Here is a 24,357-nt window from a genome sequence, read left to right on the forward strand (position 1 = left end):
ACATCAAAATTGCATTCAGTGGAACAGAATAAAATCTGCAGCACTATAAACAGTGCAATTAACTAATACATACAAAAAACACCATTAGAAGCCAACACACACAGTAAGCTACTATATACATTAATTCAACCACCATTATTTCAGTGTACTGTAGTTTCACTGCATTTTAAAACGGCAGTGAATTTTTGTAAGGGTTTACTGTATTATTGTGAACGTAAATTTTACATGCTGGTAGCCTAGCACAAATGTTATGGAAGTGAATGTACTCTTTTCAATTGGGTGGACTGCAACTATGGAAACCACTGCCCTAGCCTGTAGTAAAAGCAGAAACATTTATTGCATCAGAGATTCTCTAAACCTCTAATAGCTAAAGGACCACAGAGACTCTCAGAAATTTGAGCTTTTAATGACCAAGGAAATTCGATGACTTAGAGGTGAAATATATCATATTTCTTTGTTTCCCAAAAAATTGGTATTTCAATACCTTCTGAATAAAAACCTCAATGGCCCTATTTCTGAAAAGGTTGGGGCGGATAAGCTGAAGTGGGCCAGAACCTAAAGTAATATGATTCTGCCAGAAGGAGCTTGGCCCGCATGAAGCCCCCTGAGTCCGAGTCCATGCCGAGTCTCCCGAGTCTCAAACGGAATAGACTCGAGCTCAGGGCGTTGACTGGGTACAGTATGCCATGAGATCCTAACCTGCTTTAGTGTGCTCTTCCAGCTGTTTGCCAACTGTGCTAAGCTGAATCATGCACAGCCTGCTGAAATAGAACGCTACTCCAATTTTAATCATTGTAATGATTCTAGTGTCTTACAGTATATCCAAATGGGTGCATGGCCCACAAACACTATGCACGTATTTATATAGATTGGTGTCTATTAATTGAGTAGCAACCAAAGTAAGACGTGTTAATCTGGTTGTGATCTGGATATAAGACATTCAGAACCAGATTTCAACCAGAAAAAATACGTCTTTATCACGTTGTATGCCCACTGGGAAGAGAGTCTTTGTTTGACGCCCACCGGGGGAGTTGTGAGAGAAGCACGATGACAGAGTCCCCAAACCCTGCGATTCAAAGCAGCACTTTGATGGCTCAAACACTCTACAATTACCTTTCTCCTCTATAGGAGACGTATTTAGCATAGAGACACCAAGGCTTTTAGGCCCATATGAAGTGGAATGGTAAGGCAGTGCTCCTAGGAGGTGGTGCATGTTTTTTTTGGAATTTACTGGAAATGGGGTAATTTGTACATGGCTCAATGCATGAGGCAACTCAGAATGCTTAGAACTCTGGAGAATCATAGGACAGGCCTGAAAGTTCCACAGCAGGTCTTTAGGGAGGAAGGATGGTTCTGTCAGTAAAAATAGGTCACCTTGACAGAAAGAACAGGGGGATTTGGGTGGAAAAAAGTTAACTCTGCACTTGATTTAGTTGGCGTCTATGGAGCGAGCTGAGCATCAGTCACTTTGCGCAATACGTGCTGCATTCAATGAGGTATAATAAGAACTAGGACTGCCTCCAAGATGGCAACACTTTTGTTTTCAACGTAATCTATTCACGTTCGCATATGCCATTTCATGTTTGCTGACATGTTTCTTACTGGGATTTCTCCGCCTGCGCACTAGCACTCAGTGCACACTGGACAGACAGCAGTGTCCCACGAACATGCCCCAGGACTCCCACAGAGCACACGGACAGCTAAACAAGCTGACCGGAACTTCCACGGGCTAGATGGGGTCGTGACCTCAGAGCATGAATATAACATTTTAATATCTTTGGATGAGAGTGAGGGAAAAAATAAATAGCCTCAGCGACAATAATTTTAATAAATCAATGGATGTTTTGGGCACAAAGGTCATGACTAAAGTGTCTTATTAGCCATTTTCAAATGTGACTTTTCTATGGGGCCGTCTTTCAATTAAACTGCAGTACCGAAGCACTACTCTAGGTGCAGTCAAAAGCGTTCTTCCAGACCGAAAGCCTGGTCCCTTCTTTGCACTTCTACACCTCATCTGTATGGAAGGCTACGCTCAGCGTCGGGCGAGGCGTGTGTGTGAGCGCAGCTGCTGGATTGAGAGAGAGAGAGATACTCATTTGGATTCAGGAGAGATAACTGACCACTGCAATCAACAGCAAACACCTCGAAATGACCAGTAATATCCAACATGTCTATTCCCTTCTCTATAGTGAAAGCTCTTTCTTTGATTGTAGCCTACATCAGGTGATTGGCAGTACAAAAGGGCTACTGATGTAACTTTCAGAATTGTCATGGGTCTACAGGGGTCCAAACGAGAACTATTCATGCTACATCACCCTACTTTTCTGATGCAAAGAGGCAGAAGGAGAAGAACACAGCCCCAAAACACCTGCATGCATGTTGCACGTTCTCACACCAGGGCGTCTTTCAATATTGATATCAAAGTTTGATGTCTATCCATGTCCTGAGGACTTTGGGAAATGCCTTCAAAACCGGACACAGTGAGCCCTTTTGCCATCAGGTAGGCTAGGGTGAATTGGACAGGAGTGGTGGATGGGTGTAATCCCATGACTCTGGATCAGAAGGTTGCTCGTTCGATCACATTCGTTAACCGTTACCATAACCATTCAGAATGAGTGCCTTTATGTTTTAACTCTATCCCATGTTTCGAGAACGTGGATGAATGTCTAATTCTGCAGAGAATGTGAATGCTTACATACTCACGTTTTCTCTCTCTCTCTCTCTCTCTCTCTCTCTCTCTCTCTCTCTCTCACTCCATCTTTCTCTCACTCTCTCTCTTTCACTCTCTCTCTCACTCTCTCTCACACACACACACACACACACACACACACACACACACACACACACACACACACACACACGTCTTTAGGATGATGGAGAATGAAGACGCTTGCCATAAAATGTTGTGTTCCCAGACCTTGGCTATGTTTTGTTTTTCTTTTTAAATGAAGTCTGTCATCTGACTATACCGACACTCCAAAGGGATAGGCCTATTGTAAAGAAGACGAATGTGGCATAACATTATGCTAATCAGAGTCTACTATGAATACATTTATTCTAACAACTGATGCCATGATGATGTGCTGCAATTAGGCGATATCTGTCATTTTGGGTCAGTATGCTGATGTGAGTCAGGGATGAAAATAATTTAATTTATTCTCTGTATGGGACCTCCAAAAAAATGTATGGGCCTAATCATAGAATCACATATAGAATCCATATTAATTACACAGGATGTCTGTGGGTGTAATGAACACGATGGGAGACAGAGAGTTGGTTTCCAGCGCAGGGTGCAGCAGGAGTTTGTAAAGGACCACAGGAGGAGGCAGGTAGCTGGGTCCAGGGGCAGGCAGAAGGTCATACACAGGGGTCCAAAAAGGCAACAGTTCAGGCAGGGAAAAGGCTAGTAACGTCGTGTGAGAGATCAGGCAATAGGTTGATAACAGGAAATCCGATAGGCTAAAGTACAGGCAGGGAATAGGCAAATGGCGTTGTTATTGAGGCAGGAAAAAACTATCATACAGGTGAGGATTAAATTATAGGAAAAACAGAGCTCCAAATAGAAGTATGTCACAAAACAAACAATACCTCACAATGATGGGGTGCAAAGAACTGAACTAAATAGTGTGTGATTATGACATACAGGTGTGTGAACAGGTGATCAGAATTCAGGTGATTGAGATCTGGAGAGTGAGCTGCGTTCAGGGGATCTATGAGTTTGAGAGTGTGAGCTGGAAAGTGGGCTGGAAAGTGAGCTGCGTTCAGGGGATCTACGTGTTTGAGAGTTTGAGTTGGAAGCAGACGTTCCAGTGGGCCTATTCGTAAAGATTTGTCATTTAACTTTTAAAATATATTACCTTTTATTGTAGCATCAACACAACCAGTCATGATGTTGTCATCTGATTGTTAAACAATCACTTCAAAGGGCTCCTTTACTAGGCTACCCGTGCATTTTCATCCACTCACAACATATTTCCAGCCTCCAAACAAATTGGTGAATGGAAAGAGACATCTTTTAAACAAAACACCAAAACATTTAAAGACATTTAGCGATTGTCATTAGGTCAAAATGTATGCGTTCACTGCTGTCCGCGCGCATCTCGGTGTCGGCCACTCATCTCTACCTTGTTATTGTCAAACTCATTTTGGAGCGTAGGCTATACCACCCGTTTTCAAGACCATTTGTACATTTTTCATGCCTCTGACAATGATAAATATTGGTATAATAACCTGCAGTTTTATTTGGTTTTAATTATTGTGATAGGCTCATGTTTAACCGATACGGCGTACCCACACTATTTATTTTGCCCTTACTTTCAACCTTGTTTACAGTATTCATTTTTAAAAACATTGCAATTTCAGTTGCTTCATGCTGTTGGTCTTTAGGGAGGAAGGAAGGGTCTCTCAGTAAAAATAGGTTGCCTCAACAGAAAGAACAGGGGGATTTGGGTGTGAAAAAGTTAGAACACAACACCTGCTTTAGTTGTGTGGTGTTGATGGTAATCTTTGTGCACAGCCATAGCTTACTTAGCCTGACAGCCAGATCTGCTTTTGAGGGTTGTCTGCACCACAATTAAACTGTGTTAGCCCGCTTTGCTCAAGCACACAGGAACTAAGTCAAATCTTCAAGTCTCAGGCAAGGTTACTTATATTGAACTAAAAGTTTACAGATATTGACTAAGAAGTGTGGCTCAGTTGGTAGAGCATGGTACATGTAACTTACTTGTAGCTTCTTGATTGTGAGTTTGATTCCCGGTGACCTATACGAAAACATACAAAACATGATTCTGAGTCACTTTGGATAAAAGTGTCTGCTGAATGGCAGATATTATTATTATATTAATGAAAACTTTTTGTAAGTGCAGTACTCCATCGGAATCAAAAGCACTGTGGGCACTCTCATGTCAAGGTTCACTCAAACGCTCTGTAATGATGACGATGCTCGGAAAACAATTAACAAACAAATATACAGTACCAGTCAAATGTTTGGACACACGTACTCATTCCAGGGTTTTTCTTTATTTGTATAATTTTCTACATTGTAGAATAATAGTGAAGACATCAAAAATATGTAATAACACATATGGAATCATGTAGTAACCAAAAAAGTGTTAAACAAATAAAAATATATTTTATATTTGAAATTCTTGAAAGTGGCCACCCTTTTACTTGATGACAACTTTACACACTCTTGTTAATCTGTGGAATTTCTTTCCTTCTTGCGTTTGAGCCAATCAGTTGGGTTGTGACAAGGTAGGTATGGTATACAGCAGATAGCCCTATTTGGACCAAGTCCATATTATGGCAAGAACAGCTCAAATAAGCAAAGGGAAATGACAGATCATCATTACTTCAAGACATGAAGGTCAGTCAATTTGGGAAAATATCAAGAACTTTGAAAGTTTCTTCAAGTCCAGTCGCAAAAACCATCAAGTGCTACGATGAAACTGGCCCTCATGAGGACCGACAAAGAAAAGGAAGACCCAGAGTTACCTTTGCTGCAGAGGATAAATTCATTAGAGTTAACTGCACCTCAGATTGCAGCCCAAACAAATGCTTTACAGAGTTCAAGTAATAGACACATCTCAACATCAACTGTTCAGAGGAGACTGTGAATCAGGCCTTCGTGGTCGAATTGTTGCAAAGAAAGCACTAATAAAAAGCACCAATAAGAAGAATAGACTTGCTTGAGCCAAGAAACACGAGCAATGGACATTAGACCGATGGAAATCTTTCCTTTGGTCTGATGAGTCCAAATTTGAGATTTTTGGTTCCAACCGCCGTGCCTTTGTGAGACGCAGAGTAGGTGAAAGGATGATCTCCGCATGTGTGGTTCCCACCGTGAAGCATGGAGGAGGAGGTGTGGTGGTGTGGGGGTGCTTTGCTGGTGACACTGTCTGTGCTTTATTTAGAATTCAAGGCACACTTAACCACAGCATTCTGCAGCGATACGCCATCCCACCTGGTTTGCGGCTTGGTGAGGCTATCATTTTATTTTCAACAGGTCAATGACCCAACACACCTTCAGGTTGTGTAAGGGCTATTTGACCAAGAAGGAGAGTGGTGGAGTGCTGCATCAGATGACCTGGTCTCCACAATCACCCGACCTCAATCCAATTGAGACGGTTTGGGATGAGTTGTACCGCAGAGTGAAGGAAAAGCAGCCAACAAGTGCTCATCATATGTGGGAACTCCTTCAAGACTGTTGGAAAAGCATTCCAGGTGAAGCTGGTTGAGAGAATGCCTAGAGTGTGCAAAGCTGTCATCAAGGCAAATTGGTGGCTATTTTGAGGAATCTAAAATATATTTAAATGTTTTAACACTTTTGGTTACTACATGATTCCATATGTGTTATTTCATAATTTGGATGTCTTCACTATTATTCTACAATGTAGAAAATAGTAAAAATAAATAAAAACCCTTGAATGAGTAGGTGTGTGCTAACTTTGGATTGGTACTGTACATTCATTACATAACCTAACGCTACGCCACGCTGACGGAAGGTAGTTTCTTCTCTGCAATGAGTCTGGATCTGAGTTCCCCACCGAACTTTCACCAAATGCGAACACATGTCTGATTGGTCCAGAAACTGGGTTGGGCCAGAGCCAGAACACACGTGGCTTTTATGCTTTGATTGGTTAGAGATGATTCAATTTCCGATGACTTTACAACACGTTTTATTTTGATGTCACCTCAAACGACTTCAAAGATGGCAGAGCACGACAGAGTGGCGGAAGAATTTAGTGTGAGTTGTCAGACTACTACTTTCAGGCTTGCATTTGTATTCTATGCTCTCACCACTGAGTGTGCTAGCATCACTGGCAGCCCTCATACTTACCTTGTGTTTTCCCACATGCTGCGAGACTGAGAGGCCTGTGCCTGACTTTAGAAACTAAAGGTGGTTATGATAGGCTTGACGTGTGTGTCTTTTCAACAAATGTTACCCCCGACACACACACGTCTCTCTCCCTCTATCTCTTTCTCTCTCTCTCCATCCCCTGATAGCTGTTCAGTCACCCCCTTTCTCACTCTTTTCTAACCGATATCAATCGCTAACCCCCCCCCCCCCCCTCGCCCCGTCTCCTCTCCAACTTGGTAAGCGTTTCAGACACACTCAGTATTCATGTCAGCAGAGGACCTGTCAGCAGCATTTACACACATAACCATGGTGAAAAGAGGTAGGTTGAGGTAGAATGATGTGCAGTGGTTCATGGCAGTCAGTATCAAGGTGCCGACAGAATCCAAACGGTAGGCCCCTTTGTGATAGCCCCACTGATATTTGGGCTTGGTCTCCGAGGCAGGTTGAATTGTCAATGGATTCAATAAGTCGTTGAAATAAGTGGCAGACCGACTCGGAGGCAATATAGTACAAAGTTTTCGGTTCAGTCGAAGTTACACTTGTCTCTGCAGACTCCAGTGAAGTGTTGAGAAGTGTTGTAGCAGAAAATGTGATATGATATCCACACTAATCATGGTGCTAAATTATCACAAAATAATGACAACTTATTTAATTCATATGATGTCAATAATCCATTAGTTAAGCCCAGACTAATGCGTTCATGATGCCAAGGACCTACTGAAGTGGTAAGATAACAGCAACACCTGAATATTGGGTGACCTGTTGATTCATTACATCCCAAGTGTTTCAGTTTGACTCAGCAGATTGATTCTGTCCCGTGTGATTCAGTTTGACTCAGCAGATTGATTCTGTCCCGTGTGATTCAGTTTGACTCAGCAGATTGATTCTGTCCCGTGGGATTCAGTTTGACTCAGCAGATTGATTCTGTCCCGTGTGATTCAGTTTGACTCAGCAGATTGATTCTGTCCCGTGTGATTCAGTTTGACTCAGCAGATTTATTCTGTCCCGTGTGATTCAGTTTGACTCAGCAGATTTATTCTGTCCCGTGTGATTCAGTTTGACTCAGCAGATTTATTCTGTCCCGTGTGTTTCAGTTTGACTCAGCAGATTTATTCTGTCCCATGTGATTCAGTTTGACTCAGCAGATTTATTCTGTTCCATGTGATTCAGTTTGACTCAGCAGATTTATTATGTCTCATGTGATTTGACCAGCTTAGTATGGCACATTATTCAGGTTGCAAAAGAGATAATTTACGAGGTCAAAGCTTATTTTGTGGAGGAAATTACTATAGCCCAACTGTATAAGTAATCTAAATTCAAACAGACACTGCGGCAGTAAAGTTCACCTCAAATGGAGACACGACTGTCCTGTAAAAAAACAATTAAAAAGAATAACATACTGTTGTACTTGCCTTTCTTGCACTTTCATTGGTCTTTTCTTACTTGGTTTATTGAGCAAAGTTCCTACTTGCAATGACTGTTATATGTAGTTGTTTTATCCATCTTTGTTGAATGCAGTGACTGTAAGTCGCTTTGGATAAGAGTGTCTGCTAAATGACCAAAATGTAAATGAAATATTTTTCTGAGTAATATGTTTTGCTAGCCAGTCTTTCTATTTATTCTACAGTGGAAAGACTCCCATCATAGGACAGACAGGTTAGGTCAACAGTTAGCCTGCCTCCGGACGATGTCCTTGACTGCTCTGGTACAGGGGAAATAAATCTACTGCATCTCTCATTCAGAACACACCACCTTCCTCTAGTGAAGACAGGCAGTAAATTAGATTAGTGAACAACTCCACTTTAAATTGCAAGTAGCTTAGAGCTGCAAAGTAAATGGAAATCCTCATTGGTAGCCTTTGTTTAAAAGTAAACTTTTAAAACTTCAAACCGTCAGTCGTCGTCGTCGTATCTGTGCAAGCACTGGTTGCATTTTGAGTAAATTACATACAATATTTTGTCTTAAAGCAAACAATTCCTTAAACCCATTACTGATGTTTGTTTGTGTATCTGTTTTTTGTTTGCGAAATGTCGGAATTGATGTTGATAATTGGGTAAGAAAACTGAAACCCCTAGATCAGTGATATTTGTTTGCATAGTAATTATTTGTAATTTTTACGGCAGACATTGTGTGTGATTCTGGTTGAATGGTGTGAATGTGAAAATGAGCTATTTTCTAAAGCCTTATTGCGGCCAGTAGCAATAGCAGAAAGACAAGAAGCATGGGGCAAAGCAGTGTATGTGATTACATATAAATACTTCTTCATTCTATCAGGACAGAGCTTTCCATGGATATCCATATTGTACACCCTTTGAGATATAAAATATAGGCCCACAAACACTTTCAGCTGAGCTGTGAGCAAACATATTCATTATTCATGAAGGATGAATATTGCATATTGGTCAGAAAATTGTTGTTTCGTCTGCATCATATGCCAACAAGATTAGATTTACATGACTAGATATTTACCTCCGCAGAGCAAATCATTCTAATTAGCCTGCAATATATACTCTGGACTTGGTACTACGGAAGTGATCTGAGTTAAACTAGCTCCAACCCCGAAGAGGAGAATCTGGGAAAACTGCTGTGACTATACATCTTGAGGATGGATTCTTATCGGCAGACTCAACAGCCTTAGTTTCTCAAATGACTGCCTCACCTGGTTCACCAACTACTTCTCAGACAGAGTTCAGTGTGTCAAATCGGAGGGCCTGTTGTCCAGACCTCTGGCAGTCTCTATTGGGGTGCCACAGGGTTCAATTCTCGGGCCGACACTTTTCTCTGTATACATCAATGACGCTCTTGCTGCTGGTGATTCTCTGATCCACCTCTACGCAGACGACACCATTCTGTATACTTCTGGCCCTTCTTTGGACACTGTTAACTAACCTCCAGACGAGCTTCAATACCATACAACTCTCCTTACGTGGCCTCCAACTACTCTTAAATGCAAGTAAAACTAAATGCATGCTCTTCAACCGATCGCTGCCCGCACCTGCCCGCCCGTGCAGCATCATTACTCTGGACGGTTCTGACTTAGAATATGTTGACAACTACAAATACCTAGGTGTCTGGTTAGACTGTAAACTCTCCTTCCAGACTCACATTAAGCATCTCCAATCCAAAATTAAATCTAGAATCGGCTTCCTATTTCGCAACAAAGCATTGTTCACTCATGCTGCCAAACATACCCTTGTAAAACTGACTATCCTACCGATCCTTGACTTTGGCGATGTCATTTACAAAATAGCCTTAAACACTCTACTCAGCAAATTGGATGCAGTCCATCACAGTGCCATCCGTTTTGTCACCAAAGCCCCATATACTACCCACCACTGCGACATGTATGCTCTCGTTGGCTGGCCCTCGCTTCATATTCGTCGCCAAGCCCACTGGCTCCAGGTCATCTGTAAGTCTTTGCTAGGTAAAGCCCCGCCTTATCTCAGCTCACTGTTCACCATAACAGCACCCACCCATAGCACACACTCCAGCAGGTATATTTCACTGGTCACCCCCAAAGCCAATTCCTCTTTGGCCGCCTTTCCTTCCAGTTCTCTGATGCCAATGACTGGAACGAATTGCAAAAATCACTGAAGCTGGAGACTCATATCTCCCTCACTAACTTTAAGCATCAGCTGTCAGAGCAGCTTACAGATCAATGCACCGGTACATAGCCCATCTTTAAATACCCCTCCAACTACCTCATCCCCATATTGTTATTTATTTATTTTTGCTCCTTTTCACCCCAGTATCTCTACTTGCACATTCATCTTCTGCACATCTATCACTCCAGTGTTTAATTACTAAATTGTAATTACTTTGCCACCATAGACTATTTATTTCCTTACCTCCCTAATCTTACCTCATTAGCACACACTGTGTAAAGACTTTTCTATTGTGTTATTGACTGTACGTTTGTTTATTCCATGTATAACTCTGTGTTGTTGTTTGTGTCACACTGCTTTGCTTTATCTTGGCCAGGTCGCAGTTGTAAATGAGAGCTTGTTCTCAACTGGCCTACCTGGTTAAATAAAAGTGAAATAAAATGAAACATTTAAAAGAATGACTGCGTGGCCATACGAGCGTCCAACTCAATCATCAAGTTTGCAGACGACACTACCAACAATAGACTTGATTACCAACAATGACGAGACGGCCTACAGGGAGGAGGTGAGGGCCCTCAGAGTATGGTGTCAGGAAAATAACCTCTCACTCAAAACCAACAAAAAAAAGGAGATTATCGTGGACTTCAGGAAACAGTAGAGGGAGCACCCTCCCATCCACATCAACAGAACAGTAGTGGAGAAGGTGGATATTTTTAAGTTCCTCGGCGTACACATCATGGACAAACTGAAATAGTCCACCCACACAGACAGCGTGGTGAAGAAGACACAACAGCGCCTCTTCAACCTCAGGAGGCTGAACAAATTTAGCTTGTCACCTAAAACACTCACAAACGTTTACAGTGGCACAATCGAGAGCATCCTGTCGGGCTGTATCAACGCCTGGTAACTGCTCCGCCCTCAACCACAAGGCTCTCCAGAGGGTAGTGAGGTCTGCACAACGCATCACCGGGAGAAAACTACCTGCCTTCCAGGACACCTACACCACCCGATGTCACAGGAAGGCCAAAAATATCATGAAGGTCAATAACCACCCGAGCCAATGCCTGTTCACCCCGCTATCATCCAGAAGGCGAGGTCAGTACAGATGAATCAAAGCTGGGACCGAGAGACTGAAAAACAGCTTCTAACTCAAGGCCATCAGACAGTTAAACAACCATCACTAATACAGAAAGTCTGCTGCCAACATACAGACTCAAATCTCTGGCCACTTCAATAAATTGACTTAATAACGGTTTCACCTACATTACTCATCTCATATATTTATATATATATTTATGCTGTATTCTATACCATCTACTGCATGTGTCACGGCCGGGGTAAGGAGGAGACCAAGGTGCAGCGTGGTATGCGTACATTCTTCTCTATTTAAGAATGAACACAGAGCAAACGAACAAAATAACAAAACGAACCGTGAAGCTAATATGAGTAGTGCAGACAGGCAACTAAACATAGATCAAGAACCCACAAACACCAAAAGGAAAATGGCTACCTAAATATGATCCCCAATCAGAGACAACGATAAACAGCTGCCTCTGATTGGGAACCATATCAGGCCACTATAGACATACAAATCACCTAGACCTACAACAACCTAGATATACAAAAAACCCTAGACAATACAAAAACCAACGTACCCACCCTAGTCACACCCTGACCTAACCAAAATATAAAGAAAACAGAGATATCTCAGGTCAGGGCGTGACAGCATGTTGCTTATGCCGCACGGCCATCGCTCATCCATATATTTATATGCACATATTCTTCATCATCCCTACATTTGTTGTGAATTTGTTAGATTACTTGTTAGATATTAATGCATTGTCGGAACTAGAAGCACAAGCATTTCACTACACTCACATTAACATCTGCTAACTATGTGTATGTGACCAATAACATTAGAATTGATTGGATTTGGTGGGAACCATTCTGTTTCTCAACATTGTGTTGGGTGTAATTACATTGATATATCTAGTGGTAGGAACCATTCTGTTTCTCAACATTGTGTTGGGTGTAATTACATTGATATATCTAATGGTGGGAAGCATTCCGTTTCTCAACATTGTGTTGGGTGTAATTACATTGATATATCTAGTGGTGGGAAGCATTCTGTTTCTCAACATTGTGTTGGGTGTAATTACATTGATATATCTAGTGGTGGGAAGCATTCTGTTTCTCAACATTGTGTTGGGTGTAATTACATTGATATATCTAGTGGTAGGAACCATTCTGTTTCTCAACATTGTGTTGGGTGTAATTACATTGATATATCTAGTGGTGGGAAGCATTCTGTTTCTCAACATTGTGTTGGGTGTAATTACATTGATATATCTAATGGTGGGAAGCATTCTGTTTCTCAACATTGTGTTGGGTGTAATTACATTGATATATCTAGTGGTAGGAACCATTCTGTTTCTCAACATTGTGTTGGGTGTAATTACATTGATATATCTAATGGTGGGAAGCATTCCGTTTCTCAACATTGTGTTGGGTGTAATTACATTGATATATCTAGTGGTGGGAAGCATTCTGTTTCTCAACATTGTGTTGGGTGTAATTACATTGATATATCTAATGGTGGGAAGCATTCTGTTTCTCAACATTGTGTTGGGTGTAACTACATTGATATATCTAGTGGACAATGGATAAGCAACGCCGGGCGTGGCGGATAGAAGTGATCACTACAGGTGTGATCAAGCCTTACATCAAAGTTGTCTGAAGCTGAATGGAAAGTGCTATTCCCTGACCAGTTATTCAGAGGAAAATCCTCTGTGACTGTCCAATTTACATAAGTTAACTTACCAGTGTGGACACAAAACAAACACATTCTACACATTTACAAACTACCTGTGTTATTACAACCATGGTGCTCTTTTGTTACTGAAGTTATATATCAAATAACCTGACAATGATCCACATCATATGGGTAGACAAATCATGTGTGTTATACAGCAAAAAAGAACTATCTCTTTTTTAGGATGCAAACCAGTAATATGAATCACTGTTGCTCCGTCCTGTTCTGATCTAATGAGATGGATGTAGGATTTTCTACGGCCTAGAATCGAGGCCTTTCCCAGTCATGAAGGATGAAGCTAGGCCCCATCTTGGTTCTCATTGGTGAAGACTGAACTCAAGTTAGAGGTTTTATGTCAGACTCTCCTATACCACTTTACTCAACATGTTATACCCCAGAGGCTGTAAATAAACCATTTTTAAAGTGATATAACTTATATGATTATTACAGGGCTGTGAAACCCACAACTGAATGGCTTCAGACTGAGCATTTCTCACTGGATATTGCTGCTGACGTTGAACATATCTTAGGGTTAGGGTATTTCATTCATTTCAGACTCTCCCCTGCCACCATTCCCAAACATCTCATCTTCCATAGGTTGTAAATATACCCTTTTTAATTAAGCTGATATCATTATTATAGGGCTATGAAACCTATAGCCAAATGGCTTCAGACTGAGCATTTCTCACCATTTATTTACAGAGAGCAATTTCCGTTTTATAACAGATAGTGTCCATTTATTTACAGTAGTGTGTTGAATTATTATTGCTTTCTTCAGTGGAAATACAGAATATGTATAAAAATGACAAACATATCAAAAGCTAAGTCAAGAAGAGATTTACGACTATTCATGTTAATCATTACTGAAGCATGCAAACTACAAACATTTAACCAGTTAAAGAAAATGAATACATGACACCTAGATACAAATGTTTTACAAAAAATAATTCATACAAAAGTCAAGGGTTGGCTGTACGATGAGTTCAAACAAAGTGAGTGTGTGTATATGTGTGTGTTTGTGTGCGTAGGTGTGTATTATGGTGTTTATTATAATTTCCCATCAGAAAAATGTATCCCCATCCCCAATGAAATACCTTCATCGATACAAAACTTTTAAAAATCTCTATTTACCTCCAATCTGGCAACCCTCATAAAATTCGACATAGCCTTGTATAAAATGCATTATGAAAGAAATGGTGTAATATACACAAAAAAGTAGAGCATTGTATTTAATGCATTATGAAGAAGATTGTGTAATGTAGGCTCACAAGGAATATGGAATGCATTATGAAGAAAATCGTGTAGGTCTATTGTTACTTACAGGAAAAAACGGCCTTTCTGACTACAAGTGCAACAGTATCCCAAAGTATCAAGCCAAAACAAGTATAGAAAACAGTATTGGCATTCATTAAAAAACTATTTAAGGCTGCTATTATATTCAAATTATTTCGCTGACAACCTCGTTTATTGGGTTGTTAACACTTTTTTTATATGAATAAATGTAGGACACAAAAAAGGGCAGTGTAGAACACCATTGCCCATCATGCATTGCTCTAATTTTATGACAAAATTGTATTTTCCTATGAATGAGGTTGCACAAAAATGTGTGTATTTTCCTACAAATTATGTCGTACAGAAATGTGTCTTTTCACACGAATTAAGCCACACAAAAATCCTCAAAATCTGCAGATTTTTTGTTGTGTTTTTAATATTTAAAAAAATTATTATTATTGTTCTTTTTTTACCCCTTATTCTCCCAAATTTCGTGATTATCCTATTGCTGCAAATCGCGTACGGACTCGGGAGTGATAAAGGTCGAGAGCCATGCGTCCGCCGAAACACGACCCTGCCAAGCCGCACTGATTCTTGACACACTGCTCTCTTAATCCGGAAGCCATCCTCACCAATGTGTCGGAGGAAACACCGTACAACTGGGGACAAAATTGAATTTAAAAAAAATTAGCAGCAGCAATTTACACACAATACCCCATACTGAAAAAGGGGAAAAAACATATTTTTAGAAATGTTTGCACAAAATAAAAATAAAAACGTATTTACATAAGTATTCAGAGTGTAAAAGGAGTCTTCGTACTCCTCATCTGAGTAGTAGGAAATGTCGGACCAAGATGCAGCGTGGTGAGTATTCATATTTATTTTGAATACTTTTAAGAAAGAACAAAACAATAAACAAACAAAATAAACGAAGACGCTACAGTCCCGAAATAGTGAACACACGAACATGAACAACATAACAGGAACAATCACCCACAAAACACACTAAAAAACAGGCTACCTAAATATGGCTCCCAATCAGAGACAATGACAAACACCTGCCTCTGATTGAGAACCATATCAGGCCAAACGAAAACCCTACATAGAAACACAACAGATAGAACCCACCCAACTCACACCCTGACCAACTAAAACAAAGAAAATACAAAAGAACTAGGGTCAGAACGTGACACAGAGCCTTTGCTATGAGACTCGAAATTGAGCTCAGGTGCACCCTGTTTCCATTGATGATCCTTGAGATGTTTCCACAACTTGATTGGAGAACACATGTGGTAAATTCAATTGATTGGACATGATTTGGAAAGACACACACCTGTCTATATAAAGTCCCACAGTTGACAGTGAATGTCAAAGCAAAAAAACAAGCCATGAAGTTGAAGGAATTGTCCGTAGAGCTCGAAGACAGGATTGTGTCAAGGCACAGATCTAGGGAAGGGTGCCAAAAAATGTCTGCAGCTTTGACGGTCCCCAAGAACACAGTGGCCTCCAACATTCTTAAATGGAGGAAGTTTGAAACCACCAAGACTCTTCCTAGAGCTGGCCGCCCGGCCAAACTGAGCAATCGAGGGAGAAAGGCCTTGGTCAGGAAGGTGACCAAGAAACCGATGATCACTCTAACAGAGTTCCAGAGGTCCTCTGTGGATATGGGAGAACCTTTCAGAAAGGAAAACCATCTCTGCAGTACTCCACCTATAATGCCTTTATGGTAGAGTGGCCAGACAGAAGCCACTCCTCAGTAAGAGGCACATGACAACATGCTTAGAGTTTGCTAAAAGGCCCCTAAAGGACCCTCAGACCGTTAGAAACAAGATTCTTTGGTCTAATGAAACCAAGATTAAACTCTTTGGCCTGACTGCCAAGCGTGAAGTCTGGAGGATACCTGGTACCATCCCTATGGTGACGCATGGTGGTGGCAGCATCATGCCGTAGGGGATGTTTTTCAGTGTCCAGGGACTGGGAGACTCGTCAGGATCGAGGGAAAGATGAACGGCGAAAAGTACAGAGATCCTTGATGAAAACCTGTTACTGAGAGCTCAGGACCTCAGACTGGAATGAAGGTTCATCTTCAAACAGAACAACAAGCCTAGGGCACACAGCCAAGTCAATGCAGGAGTGGCTTCGGGACAAGTCTCTGAATGTCCTTGAGTGGCCCAGCCAGAGCACGGACTTGAACCCGATCAAACATCCCTGGAGAGACCTGAAAATAGCTGTGCAGCGATGCTCCCCATCCAACTTGACAGAGCTTGAGAGGATCTGCAGAGAAGAATGGGAGAAACTCCCCAAATACAGGTGTGCCAAGCTTGTAGCGTCATACCCAAGAAGACTCAAGGCTGTAATCGCTGCCAAAGGACGTTCAACAAAGTACTGAGTCAAGGGTCTGAATATTTTTTTTTATACATTTACAAACATTTCTAAAAAACTGTTTTTGCTTTGTCATTATAGGGTATTATGTGTAAATAGATTTTTTAAATGTAACGTTTATTTAAGTAGGCAAGTCAGTTAAGAACAAATTCTTATTTACAAACCCTAACCGGGACATCGCTGGGCCAATTGTGCTCTGCCCTATGGGACTCTCAATCACAGCCAGTTGTGGTAGAGCCTGGAATCGAACCAGGGTCTGTAGTGATGCCACTAGCACTGAGATGCAGTGGCTTTGACCACTGTGCCAGTCGGGAGATTGACGAGGGAGAAAAATAATTTAATCAATTTTAGAATAAGGCTGTAATGTAACAAAATGTGGAAAAAGTCAATGGGTCTGAATACTTTCCGAATGCACTGTATTTGCATGAATTGCGTGTGAGATCGTGTTTCCACCACAGCAGTAGTCCCACCCTGAACGCAGCCAAACTACTGCACCCCATGATTCTTTTATCCTCTTGTTGATAAACCTTGTTTGTCTTGCACCATCACACTCTGTCATGCCCTCATTTTCAACCAACATCCCGTTCTATTGTGGCCGTCTTTGAAAAGTATTGGACTGATTAAATATGGCTTTGAACATCACACACGCATGCACGCACGCACGCACACACACGCACACACAAACACACACACGCACACACACAGAGCTCTACTCTACTGTTGGCCTTTCCATGTTGTGCTCTCTCTGCCCCACGTTGAGGGGTAAACCATGGGCTTTGCAATCTGTTCCCTGTTTTCCTTTTGAAATTATTTTTCTTTTCTCTTCTCTTTCAGGTACAGGTTGCTCTCTGTGGGCACATATTGTAGTTTGCACCTGGCATAACCTTTTACCTATGGTAAAAGAAGAACATTTGAATTGAAAAAATAATACTATGAGGAGTTTGTCATGCATATTCAAAGCCTTACTTGGGACATTCTGCACATTACAAAAACATCACCCTAATATCGTACTGACATCAATGTATGAATCAAGATGAAGGAAGAGTTATGCCTCGCGATGACTGTGCAAATACAGTGAATAAATCAGAGCGTTTGCCAGAGATGATTAGAATTCAACGTTATTGATCATGACTTTGAGTTCAGGGCTGTAGGTTAAAACAAAGGCCAAGGCTTCTGTCGATGTCTGCACTTTCAAAAATTAAGAGAACAGAGATTAATATAGCTGAAACTATACCCAGGTGTACACCCACTTTCTGGCTAATAATAAAACCTAAAGTGCCACAATAAAAACTAGAAATAAACATCAAATCAATAAAACCATATAGTACGGCACATAAAGACGCAAAAGGCCTACAATGGCAAGCCAGCTAAGACACGTACAGCGTTAAGCTTACTGTATGCTTCTCAGTCCAAACAGTTTGCCTATATATTAGGATCACATTTTGTGATGTTTTGGGCTGTTTTTGTATCCCGTATGTTTTTTTCAGCTGTTTGTACACACACATTTTTTCTTGAGGCAAGTCAAAGTTCGCTACCTGAAGTTGCTTCGTCGATGATGGGTCAACAGTACTACTCCTAGTAGGAGTGGGAACATTAAGTGTTTGTTGACATTTAACGGGAGTCGACTAGTTTCCATGCCAAAAAATATGCACTTGAGAAACACTGCACCAAACATCTTAGTTAGATGTAAGATTGTGCGACTAATACCTCCTCTGCAAAAACTTATAAATGATTTACAGATTTATTGATTTGTCTTTGATACATTCAGACCATTTTGAGATAGTTTTTTGGCTATGTTGTTAATACTGTGCCTCAAGAGGAACAAACAACAGCACCAATCTAGGAATGAACCCCCTATTCTTGTTTGTCAAGTGAAGGTCTGTAGGGAGCGTATGAACACAGACGTTTGCTTCGCCCTAACCAAGTTCTGCTAGGAGCAAACCCAACCTATACAGTGGTTGCTCCACGAAAAGTTGTGTGATTATTCTGCGGTACTTAGAGGTCATTTGTGGTTTAGTACGGTACCCTGCATCACTACTTCATTGCTCAAGACCAGTGCAAGGGTGAGTTAGATCACGTATTATGCTTTTGGGTCGTACTGTGTCTCCAACTGTGGGCAACATAAACCTTAATAGAAACTGATAACTGTGCTTAACTTCAGTATTACTTACTAAAACTGTTGTTACAAAGGTTTTTATTCTAAGAGAAACTTAGACTACAATTAGGGTGTGAAAATGTTAGGATTATTTTGCTCTTACCGTAGTACTGTAACCTATTCCCGACCGGTCATGTTGTACAGCGCCTGAGTGGTGCAGCGTCTTAGACACTGCATCGCTGTGCAAACTATGTTGCTACAGATGCTGGTTCAATACCTGTGCTGGCCTTGACTGGGAGACCCATGAGATGACTGTTTTTTGGTTTCTCTCCCTCTAAAAACAGAAATAAATCATTCTAAATAACAAACTGGCTTTATTTACAAATTAGTAACAATGTCTCACCCCAAAAGGTTCAAGAATGGCCTTTTTCTAACTCTATGTTATTTGAAAACGAAATCATCTCAAAAATATAGTTATTTATTAAACAAAGCGATTATTATTATTATTCATTTAGAATTATATAAAAGACCATTGGATATTCTCGCAGATATATTATTATCCCTGTTATTAGCAGGACAATATACTGTATATCGGTCATATTGGTCATGGCTCCCAATTGGCGCACAATGGGATTGCCTAGCAGTTCTCCAGCTGTATCCACTGAAATAGCGGTGGGCGCGCGAGGTCCAAGGCATGAGGCAGGGGTCACGGAATGGGCCGCAGAGCCGTGGGGAAAGGAGGAGGAGGAGGAAGGGGGAGGGGGTGGACCCCCACCCCGCCCCACTGGGTAGCACAGAGCAACATTTTAAGGGGCATTGCACTAATAATGGCGCTGACTAGGAAAATGTTCCCGCTGTTCTTAGTTCCAGTCTACACATTCAAACCTAAACAGTGTTTCTAATAATGAGCTGTTTATCTAAAATCAAAATACATTGCGACCAAAGAGAACAGACGAAAAGGACATTGTTTTCATCATGCCAGCTTCTTTCTATGGTGCTACCCGTTCCAGGGTTAGGACCGTAAACACGAGAGGACTTGAAAATGAGCCGGAGCTGAGAGTATCACCAAAACTGGTAGTCACTGGTAGTCATAATTGTACTAAAAACGTACTAAAAACGTAATGTGTTTTTTTTCAGAGCATACAACCATGCCGACAACCATCCATGAAGATCAGTGAACAAAGGGCTGGACAACGGGCCACACCGGAAAAACTCATGGTTGCCAAGTAAGAGGTTAGTTTTGCTAGATTCTTAAAATGTGTATGCAGCATTTGTGTGTTGGAGTCACTTTTAATTCTTAATTGATCTACCGTTTCTATCATAGGCCATTGTAATCGATGGGGTCTTGATAAATCAATGAGATTTTTACTTTCACTGAATCTCCGTTGGGTATTGGTTAGACTACAATTATACAATTAGGGTGTGGAAATGTTATGCTCTTAGTACTGTAGCCTACTCCCGACTGTCACGTTGTACAGCACCATATTTTCCGTTCCATCCTAACGGAAACCCCGAGGGTTTTTCGTTTTTCTTGGAATAGAAACACCATAATAATAATCAAATTAATTAATTTCTTCAAATCAGTCCCATATACTATGTTCTTACAAAAAAGGTTTTACATTCTCTAGTACAGCCACTATTGAAGGCTATCAAATGCTTCTCAAAGATGCCCTCTGGTTACAATGGCTGACACTTAAATAACGTGTCATAGAATTCTGATGCACCATGCAAGCTGTGCTGCAGTACGCTGCAACTTTTAAAGGACGAACCACTGTATATCCAGACACCTTTAGGCCTACACTTTAAAAGCCTCTCAAAACAGGTGGGTCTTAAAACCTTTACTCAATAGGGGGAGCTGTTAGCACTTTTTTTTCTTGACGTTGCCAAATTAACCTGCCTAGTACTCAATCCTTGCTCGTACAATATGCATATTATTATTATTATTGGATAGAAAACACTCTCTAGTTTCTAAAACCGTTGGAATTATGTCTCTGAGTAAAACAGAACTCATTCTACAGCACTTTTCCTGAGATTTCAGAAATCTTTGCCTCTGTTCCCAGGTCAGTTTTTAGGTCCCTGTGAATGCTATGGGGCTTCAAACACTGCCTACGCCTTCCTCTAGATGTCAGTAAGTGGTGACAATTTGAATGGAGTCGATTGCGCAATCTGGGACTTTATAAAAGACCAAAGGGCGGAAGTACCTTTCTTTTCTTCCCTGCGCTTGACGCATGATGGACGTCGGACTGGCCTCCTTCCAAGCTTTGGTTTAGCCAGTAATATATCTCCGGTCATGTTTTTACTCGTTATAGGTGTTAAAGACATCATAAGGTAGTTAATTTAAACCGTTTTATAGCAATTTATATTTGTTTAGTGCGATTTTCTGGCATTTCTTTGTGACGCAATTCCAATAGTTTGACACTTTTCCAGTACATGCCGAACGTTAGTGGCCATTTCGACAGGACAAGAGGACATCTTTCGACCAAAAGACGATTAGACCAGAGAAAGGATACATTGCCCAAGATTCTGATGGAAGTTCAGCTAATAGTAAGAACTATTTATGATGATAAATCGTTGTTCTGTTGAAAAATGTTAAACGCATATTCCGCCATTTTCTTTGGGGTAGCTTCGCTTTGGCGCACCCTGTATTGCACAGTAAGGATAATTTAAAAAATGTAATTCAGCGATTGCATTAAGAACTAATTTGTCTTTCAATTGCTGTCCACCCTGAATTTTTTTGTCAAGTTTATGATTATTTATTCATTAGACTAGATCACTGTCCCGACATTTTCTGGCCAGTTTGGCTACTATTCTCATTGTATAACCACGTTTTTTTGTGGCTAAATATGCACATTTTCGAACAAACTCTATATGTATGTTGTAATATGATGTTACAGGAGTGTCATCGGAAGAATTCTGAGAAGGTTAGTGAAAAAAATAATATATTTTGGTGGTGATAATGCTATCTCTCTTTTTGCCTTGAATCAATGCTGGGGTAATGTTTGCACATGTGGTATGCTAATATAACGATTTATTGTGTTTTCGCTGTAAGACACTTAGAAAATCTGAAATATTGTCTGGATTCACAGGATCTGTGTCTTTCAATTACTGTACGCTGTGTATTTTTAAGAAATGTTTTATGATTGGTAATTAGGTAATACACGTTGCTCTCTGTATTTATTCTAGTCGAGTTGTGATGGTGGGTGCAATTGTAAACTATGATTTCTACCTGAAATATGCACATTTTTCTAACAAAACCTATGCTATACAATAAATATGTTATCAGACTGTCATCTGATGAGGTTTTTTCTTGGTTAGTGGCTATCAATATCTTTATTTGGCCGAATTGGTGATAGCTACTGGTGGAGAGAAAAAAATGGTGGACAAAGAAAAATGGTGTCTTTTGCTAACGTGGTTAGCTAATAGATTTACATATTGTGTCTTCTCTGTAAAACATTTTAAAAATCAGAAATGATTGCTGGATTCACAAGAAGTGTATCTTTCATCTGGTGTCTTGGACTTGTGATTGAATGATATTTAGATGCTAGTATTTACTTGTGACGCTATGCTAGCTATGCTAGTCAGCTTTTTTACTGGTGGGTGTGGTGGGGGGTGCTCCCGGATCCGGGTTTCTGAGGCGGTAGAAGTTAAGCCTGGTTTTAAAACTAACAATGCTTTTCAGTAGCTCTGTAAACAATGAAACAACATCAGGACTAGGCATAATTAACCCACACCTAAAATTCCACTTTTTAGATAATAGATAGGATGAAATATTGTACCGCACCTACTGGAGTTACTGGCTTACATATTGTGATGTTGCAGGTATCCTTTACCATGTAGGTATATTATTTTATATACTTATTAATTAATTTGCAATTACCATTTTCACATTTTAACAAACAGGAGTTATTTTTCATTGCTGGTGTTACAGAATGTTTTATGCACGTAATTGATGCAGTCTGTTTTCCAGTTTCACCTCTATCATACACAGGCTCGCCTCAGGGGAGAGACGAACACCAAGAATCACAATATATCTAATCTATCTAGTGAGGCAGAGCCTTAGGGGATGCTATCTCTCTGTGGTGTGTCATAGAGTTATACAGATGATCCTTGGAGCTGTAGGCTAGCTGGACGCTATGCCGTTTGACATATATGGATGTGGCAAACTCTTACCCATTGACTTCAGCTGTCACTTACTCTGAACTCTGACACCTTGTTCAGTTCCTCAAACCCACTCCTCCTTTCACTGCAACAACTGTCCATATGGATATGGCAGAACTCACCAGCTCAATCAGACTACTAGTCAGAACTCACCAGCTCAATCAGACTACTAGTCAGAACTCACCAGCTCAATCAGACTACTAGTCAGAACTCAGTAGAGTCAGCTGAGGATGTGCACACATCACAATACGCTGTGCAAGTGATGCATTCATACACTACATCATACTTCCGTGTGTATCTCTCTGATCGTTTCAATGGGCTTGATGATTATATCATCAAATTCATTAAATGCTTGCATTATGTTTTTGCGCTGAAGACCATTGTTCCACGTTTTTTCCCATTGAAGGGCATTCAAAAAGCCTACAACTTCAAAAACGACAAGGCTACTTGCTGCGTCACTTGAATAGCGTATTGTTGAGGTTGAGTGAAAACCGAGAGAAAGGGCTAAAAAGTGCTGCGAAGTAGACTAAACTCATGAGCAATTTTACTAAAGTTGCAGTCAAGTGTTCTATTGTTAACTCACTGCCGTTCTGTCAACACTTTAAAGATGAATTATGTTTTACAGTTACATACGCCCACTCAGTACATGACTTTTGTGACCAAGTTTTTATTTAGTTTAGTAAATGTTATTTTTTTTTTTGGGGGGGGGGGGGGGGGGGTTGCATGTGAAAAACAAACAATCAAAGAAATGCATTCAAAGATAAGATCCCCCCCTCCCTCAGTCCCCATCCACCCACCCGCATCCTCACTCCCCACCCAGAATCCATGTCTCCCACCACGCCAAAACCCGCTCTCCCACCTCCCCGACCCATCTTGTATCCACTCGTTAAATGTAAGAGAGCGAGCCAACATTCGCAGCAGTGCTGCCTGCCAACAGTAATGTTCTCTGATTGATTGAGTGATTCAAGGGGTTATCATCGTTAAGTAACTTAACAGATGCAAAGTATTAAATATAAAAATTCATGCACTTCAAAATTAATTTTGTAACTTTGCCCCAGAAGCATTTAACTGCATTCCTTCATATGACCTTGCCATCCCGTAATCCGAACCATAAATTTATACATTTTAAGTTTGTTCACAGACTGAATTTAACACCAAGGAAATGTTTTACCAA

General features: G+C 40.7%; 1 long non-coding RNA gene across 1 annotated transcript in view; it reads left to right on the forward strand.

Annotated features, from left to right (window-relative positions):
* Window positions 1-24,357, forward strand: part of LOC129825377 (uncharacterized) — a 169,449-nt gene that overhangs the window by 10,956 nt on the left and 134,136 nt on the right. Inside the window, exon 2 of the long non-coding RNA XR_008754855.1 lies at window positions 20,163-20,258. This is a non-coding gene — a long non-coding RNA (uncharacterized LOC129825377). The remainder of the gene's footprint in view (window positions 1-20,162; window positions 20,259-24,357) is intronic.

This window comes from Salvelinus fontinalis, chromosome 27, assembly GCF_029448725.1.
Source record: "Salvelinus fontinalis isolate EN_2023a chromosome 27, ASM2944872v1, whole genome shotgun sequence".
In the NCBI taxonomy this organism is placed as follows: Eukaryota; Metazoa; Chordata; class Actinopteri; order Salmoniformes; family Salmonidae; genus Salvelinus; species Salvelinus fontinalis.